The 7,868-nt window shown below is 41.6% G+C and overlaps 1 protein-coding gene across 1 annotated transcript in view; it reads left to right on the forward strand.

The window, feature by feature from the left end:
* LOC108245061 (sprouty-related, EVH1 domain-containing protein 2) overlaps positions 1-7,868 on the forward strand; it is a 32,421-nt gene that overhangs the window by 1,105 nt on the left and 23,448 nt on the right. The gene's annotated exons all lie outside the window — the stretch shown is intronic.

Below are 7,868 nucleotides of genomic sequence, written 5' to 3' on the forward strand. Positions count from 1 at the left end.
GGGGGGGGGGACGAAGGCCCACGGAGCTGTTCGTGTGTCACCAGTATGAGGAGGGGGGCGCGCGCGCGTGTGTGTGGAGGGGTGGTTGGAGTCTAAACATGTGACTTACACAGTGAAGATCCGCAGCCTCGTTTATTAACCGGTTCTTTTAAATGGCGCAGGGTGTTTTTTTTCTTTTTCTTTTTGAACTGCTCTGCTTGTGACGCTTTTAGGGATTGTCTGCCTGCCTGCCCTGCTGTGTGTGTGTGTGTGTAGGGGGTGGCGTGACGCCGTCTCATTCATAAAAGCCCTCTAACCTTCACAGCGCGTCCCCAACCCCCTCCCCCTCCCCTCATTCATGCCTTCTGTCCGCGTGCGTACGGCTCCACTCCGCGCGGCCAGCGTCTAAGAGTCTGTCCCCTGGTCCCACAGGGAGCCCTCAACCCGGGTCCTGCCCCAGGTTAGGGTTTCTGACCCGTTCCACCTGAGCAAACCCATCCTGGCCAGGAGTCACCCACTGCTTCCTGGAGCAAACATTATCTTTATGGCCTCCTTCTGAGTCATGCTTCAGATAAAGAGTTGTCTTTTGTCATGAGGTGATGTGCAAACCAAACCCCACCCACCCTGAGTGACTCTGACTCAGCAAAACAAATGCTTTTTTTTTTTTTCTTTCTTTCTTTGTGTGCGTGTATGCTCTGAAAACCTAACATCACCACATGGAACCTTAATAAGCAGCAACACGTTTAAGGCCCCCTTCCACACGGGAACAGTGTTCTTCTATGGATACCCCCAACGTTTTAGGAGCCCCTATTTTCCAAAACCAAGCTCCAGAGTGAGAAAACCTTTATGAACGCCACCGTTTCCTCCCCGTGTGGACAGCCCTAACGCCGTAGTCCCACTTCTAACCCAGAGCGCGACAGAAGCAACAACAAAATGAGGGATTCCATACTTGGTTGTGCCGCAGGCGCCGGTTGCTCAACTTCAAAACCTTTGTCTACTGTATTACTTCAGTGAACAAACAAGCCTGATGAACAGTAAACTAGCCTGAAATAGAGCAGAGCAAAAGCTCCGTATTTTTACTGCAGATATTCTATTTTTATCACTTTACTGAGCTGTGAACTATACAAAAAAATAGTGCAGATAAAACTACAATATACATCTAGTATACATTTAAAGAAAAAACCTGGGGAATAGGAATAGTTTTTAAAGAGCAACACACCTTTTCTGCTTCGAGCTCTGCTTACATGGCAACCACTGCACATCGGCTTATTTTACTTCGTTTTTCTACCTTGTTTTGTTCTTTTGTTTGGTGGGGGACAGAGCAGCTCGGCAGAACAATGGCTCCTATATGCTGGAGCTGCTCCTAAGGCTGCTCGGAACTCACCTCCAGTTCTGTGACGTTTGGCCGCAATCGCGCTGGCTTGAACGTCCCGAGCTCACCACAGAACGCGTCTGGTTGTAAGCGTCCAGGTCTTTGTAGGACTTTCAGTCGTCCGAGGTGCAGGGACTTGGTGTGGAGATTAAATAATTGACATTATATGGGAGGAGAGAAACTCTGGCTCTGTGCCAGTCATCATCTTGCATCTGTCTTCATTACAGATTAAATGCCGTTTTTGTAATACTACTCCTTCTCTTCCTTTTCCAACTTATCCCCATACTTTGTGGTTGGTTTGATACACTTCACTGCGTGTTTTCTCACCCCCAAAAATAAAATTTTTAAAACATCCGTAGCACGCCCATAGATATGATACGGCAACAGTCGATCTCCACCTGTACCAGAAGCATTAGGATCACTCTCTGTTAGCACGTTGCAGTGTACACATTGTTTTTAATAAAAAGTTTTGCCTGAATTGGACCAAACAAGCCCGCATCATCATCCTTCCACCGCCGTGCCTATGAGGTTGAACATCCAGGAATGGTTTGGTAATAGTACGAGTGTGTCCGATCTAAAATGAGATTAGGTAACCTTGTCCTGAAGTTTAATATCTGTGCTACGAAACTACTCATGGATGTTTTTCCTAGAAGTTTCCTGAACCGTAAACAAATGCACCGGGGTGAAACTTCCCTCTAAGAATCGGATTACGAGTTGAGGTGTTTGTTATGATGTACTGTGTCTGGGTTATGCCAAACATGGTGCTGCATATCATGACCACCACAAACACTTTGGACCTCGTCTTGCATTGTTGCCGAAGTCTTGTGGTGCGTTCAGATGCAACTCGTGTTGTACGGCCGCGTTGGAGGTTTTCACGGCCGCTCTTTCATAAACAGGAAATAGGCTGAAATGTTTTCCACTTGATGGACTCTAAATACTTTGGAATGGACCGTATAGCCCTTCCTAGACAAATGAGCTGCAGACATCGCTTATCTAAGTTCATCGCGTTTTCCTCATTAACACACAGCTGAATTCTCCATACAAGCGAACCTCAGATTCTCCGCTTCTCATGCTCGCTGATGGTCAATTAATCACGTGCGTTTGATTAGCACCGCCCGGCTAATCCCTTTAATTCACAAGAAAAGTAGAAGCGTGGGTGTTCACACAGTGATTCTGCATATTAGATTAGATCTTGTTAGATAATGCCATTGTATGATGTGTCATGTTGTTCTTCTCTACCTCGCTTTAAGAGCTGGTAAGGACAAGAGGAGCTCTCATTGGACTGTTATATGGAAGATTTTTTTTTAAAAGGCTTATGTTTAATCGCTAACAGCTAAAACCTTCAATGTGCACAGCAGGAGAAACTGGAAGATTGTCTGTTAGGTTTCTTTCAGAATGGCAAAGGAGGGTTTGACCTCCATTTTGGTGAAGTTCATTTTATCACAAGGATGTTTCAAATCGGGTTACAGCTCTTTTCTCATGCAGATTTGAACTAGGGCTGCACAATATCAGGAAAACAAGCGATATTCGTATAGAATGTTGCAATAGCGGTTGCGATAAACCCGCATGTTCGGTTTGTACAATGTTCACAACACAACAGTATGTGCCAACTATGGGCTGGCACACATTGATTGCCAGATTTGTATTTTTTGCATGCAGATTGTCTGTTTTTTTTGGGATCCTTTGCAACATTGGTAAATTTTTGCTACATTGTGCAGCCCTAATGTGAACATCTGCAAAGAATAATCATATTTTTGTATTAGGTTTACCGTAGTCTCATGTCAACGTGTGGAAATAAATCATTGAGAAGTTATCGACAAGAAATGAAGCCTGTTCAGGATGTTAAAAACACATTTGTTTATGCCTGTTCCGTCCCACATTCTTCTATGGAGGCGATGCAGCCTCAGCACCTCATTATCTCTCATTATTCAGTCATTTTCAGTCTTTGATCCTTTTGTTTTTCCAATGCTCACTTCAACCGTCAGCTTTATTGTGCAAATTACCTACCTATGTGAAGATGCACACCCACAGACAATACCCTTGTGCACGCTTTGTGTTGGCATCATGTCTGAAACTACAAGAATAACAATCCCATCACCAGATGGAAAGTTGTACCCCGCTCTTGCTCCTTCCCAGAACGCTTATTGCCTTTTATAGAAGTTTATAGAAGTTCAAACCCTCCCTTCAAAAAAAAGAGTAACACAATGTGCAGGGGTTGTATTGATCTGCTGCAAGCTGCTGCCCAGTCAGCATGTGCACAGTCGGCATTGGACAGGGAGATGCACTGTGACATTCAGCTAAGGTCAACAAAGAGTCGAAATCTAATCCATCCCCGAATAAAATGCAGCCATGAGGTGCCGAACAAAAGCAGTGAGGAGTCAGCGGACGTATCCGTTCCCTCTACAGGCTTGTCCTGTTCCTCACACAGGTTGTGTTTTGTTTATGTTAGCTGCGTCTGAAACACACAATTAGTTCCACAAACTGGTTCTTGGATACAAAAAAATCTTCCCTGTGCAATCAAAGCTACAGACGGATTGTCTCGCAGCAGGATTTTGCCTTCCTTGATTAGATGCATGTTTAAGAAAGCTGCTTGGCTCACCGGCTTTTATTTTCTTGATCAAAAACTAGCGACGTGCTTACATTATTAGCACAGATTTGCACCCAGTCCCGTTGAGTTCGTATGGGATGGGACCATTTTTTTACAGCTCTTTTACGTATTTAAAAACTTGGTCTGTGTGATTCTTCTACAAAAAAAGCAGTTCATTTGGGAAATGTAGATTGTCTGATTGTTTACCTACTAGTCGAGAACACATATTCAAACCTTTATACCACATTCAGAAGTGGTTTGTGCTGCTCGTAGCCACATTAGCAGTGTAACTGAGACTGATGTAGGGTCTTCTGCCCTATAGACTCAGAACACACAGGAAACAAGAAGTGCACAGGAAATGCATTTCTATCTACCACCAGTTGGAAACAACAAAATATACTTTCATTTAGAAAGGCAGCAATCCTTCAAGATGTGCACATCAACATAAGACAACCTTATGTTGAGAATTTGGATGTTTTGGTCAAATCTTAAAAATTATGTTATGGGCAAGTTTTAAGTGCTCAAACCATGTGTTAGGGATGACTCTCAGCTACTGCCACACAAACCTTTAACTCAGTATTTGTAAACGATGTGTTGGAGATGACTTATGGCAATTTTTAGCCCAATACCTGTAAAAATGAATGAGTCGAATGAGTTTCAGCCATATTTGTGTCTGCTCAGGTCAGTTAACTGTGGCGTCCATCTTGAATTAAATTGACTCCAGTGGTAAAGTAGTTGGACAAGCACATCTAATGATTACTTTCTAAGAGTTTCACTAAAGTCCGTCCAGCGGTTCATGAGATCTTGTGACAAAACCATAGAAACAAGGACAAACATTATCTTCTGCCCTTCTAATTTTTAGATAATTAGAAGCATTCAAATTCTAGGAATAAAAAAAAAAAAAACTTAAACAGTTCACGTGATCAGAGCACCTTCCTGAATTAACAGGGTTTTTTATGTGCACAGTATTTATACATACTGTTAAAACAAAACAAAAGTGGTAAGAGGTCAAAAAATGATCAAGAACAGCAAATATCTATCAGGAAACTTAAAAATACCCATAATATTAATGTTGTCATATTTTAACTACAGCTTTATAACCCATATTATTTAAAAAATCCACAGATAAGTAGCAATTTCATTTTGACTGCATGTCTCCTTTAAAAAAGAAGTCCCACAGAATTAAAAAGAACAAAACAACCGGACCTCTATTCTGTAGCTGAAGATGTTTCTCCTTTAAAAAACGAAGAGTGCAGAGTTCCAAGCTCCTTTAGAAACATACAACACACTCAGACACATAAAAACACGCAGCATGTGCACAGATGAACTTCCTCTGCAGACCCTTGGTATTTTTGTTTCCCCCTTTCCCTCTGTACTCCCCCTCCACATGCACACGCGTGTACACACACTCACACACACACACATCATGTGGAACAGATGCTTTTCACAGTGTTTCCTGTGTTTCACAGAGAGGCTCATCACTGCCTGCTCTCCGGAGCCTTTAGGCCAGATAATGGCCTGAGCTGTTTATATCAGGACACCAAACAATGGACAGGGATTGTTTGCCTCTTTTTTAACAAATCGCTGCTCATCAGCTGACTGGATTACCAAGATTATAATAGCCCGAGTTTTCATTCACCTCCCTGTGCGTTTGTCGCTTGTCACACCATGTAAACAACAGTCCACGGGGCCTGTTTCAGAAAACTCCCATTCTTCTTGGCTCCTCTGAGAATGAACCCGGTGAACTTTTGGTTCTCCTTGAACTATTTCAAGTTTTTACTTCATTCGACGCCATAGTTCTCGGTTAAAATCAACACATAAAGTACATGGGGTGGGGGGCATCATCATGTTTGCTTATATGGATGATTTAAGTACATTCTGTTTTTGTTTTTTTTAGCTTTCTGACAATTTTTGTCATTTACTGGAAAGATGTTTTTTATTTAACCTAGCATACTTTAAAGGACTGAGAAGAAACCGTCCATCTTGTTATCAGCACACAAAAGCCTGCCTCTCTGATGGTATGGGTGTGCATTACTGCCTATGGCATGAGCAGCTTACACATCGAGAAAGGCACCATCAATGCAGAAAAGTACATGCAGGTTTAAGGACATATGCTCCCATCTAGACTACGACTTTTTCAGGGAAGGCCTTGCACCTTGAAACTTAAAGAAAAGATTACAGCAGCTGCTTTGGACAAAATGCAAGCAAACTGTAATGTCAACATTTTGCCTTTTCTGTTTCTACCAACACTTTACATGCGTTACTCTTCAGTCTTCCTCCTAAACAGTATGTGTCAATAATAATAATAATGCATTTTATTTGTTAGCACCTTTCAACACACTCAAAGACACTTCACAACATTAAAAACACAAAACACTAATGAGAACCTCAACCACAGAACTGGGACTAAAAAAAGTCACACAGGAAGTGCATTCTTCATACAGTTTCAATGTGTCTGCTTTACTTTTGAAAGCAAGACGTTTGAGTAACATTTGCTGTATTTGTACCTTTTGGGTTTTATTTGGCCAAGTGTGCCACCATGCCTTCTTTTGTAGACTTAACTTCACAATGTTCAGCTTGTAGAAAGACTTTTGCCAGTAACAAATAAAAAACCTTTAAAAATACAAGGATTAAATCTAGAGTATATTGCAAAAATCATTTTGTCTTTAAGCATAATTCATGTCTCCTAATTGTAGTAAACTTCTGCCATGCTGTGGTTAGGATACAGTAAAAGGGCCTTCCTGTTTTTCCCTATACTTGTTGCAAAGTTTGTTATTATCTCCAGCCACCAAAAGGCAAAAGTGGATGAGATTGCATATAACATCGCCTTCAAGGGTCGACCAAAACAGCTGCACCAAACAACTCTGTCTTCAACAGAAGATGATCTTAGTATCAAAGGTGGCTTGCAATATGCATTTTGTAAAAGTAAGTCTTTGTTAAACTCGGTCTATTCGGAAAATCTTAATTTATTGTCACCCACCCCACAAGTGGCCACAGATTTCCACAAACAAATAGCCTCTGAAAACACTGGAGCGTGTCGTGCGTAGCTGTAAATATTTTATCACGTATTTCAGACCGGGGAAGCCCTGAGAAAACAAGCCTCCTAGTGTTCGTCATGCAAATCTTTTTCAGTTGGTTTGGTGCCCCGGAGCTGGACCACAGTTTACCCAATTACAAGATAAACCATTGACATCTGACAGTTTATGTAAAAAAAAAAAATCCACCTGATCAAATACACCTAGACTGGCATTGTGTCGGGTGTCTGTCAGAGATGCAAAGAGGATTAGAGAGAGAGAGAGAGAGCCCTTCGTCGCTTTCACTTGACCCTAACGTTAACTCCAACAAAGAATAAGAGGATGGGAGGCATTGCTGAAGGTCTGTAAAAGGTTTAGGCCCAATCGGCTTCAATTCAGGCCCAGTCATGTTTAAACGGAGAAGCTGTGGAGTCACTTTTATCGTGACTTGGAGTACAGCTAAAAGCAGGGCTTTAGATCGGTCCCTGAAATGAACATTAGCACCATACAGCAGTCATATTTTTACATGCTATGTGTCAAATCCTGACCCTTTCCCCTTTCTCATTCTGAACTTCTTCAACTTAAGATGGCCACTATGGCTAACTGGCCTCAGCAAACCCAAATCAGAATTTGTTTTGCTCAGAGGGACTCTAATATTATTTCCATTCAGCTGTTTTAAGTGGACCATAAGCAAAAGCAGATGGGCGAAGAAGCTAAAAACAACTCTTGTTGTTTGGGTGAAGTTGAATATTTTCTACCAATAAAAACTACAGGTGCTGGTCATAAAATTAGAATATCATGAAAAAGTAGATTGATTTCAGTAATTCCATTTAAAAAGTGAAACTTGTATATTATATTCATACATTACATACAAACTCATATATTTCAAATGTTTATTTCGTTTAATTTTGATGAT

This window comes from Kryptolebias marmoratus, linkage group LG22, assembly GCF_001649575.2.
Source record: "Kryptolebias marmoratus isolate JLee-2015 linkage group LG22, ASM164957v2, whole genome shotgun sequence".
Taxonomy (NCBI): Eukaryota; Metazoa; Chordata; class Actinopteri; order Cyprinodontiformes; family Rivulidae; genus Kryptolebias; species Kryptolebias marmoratus.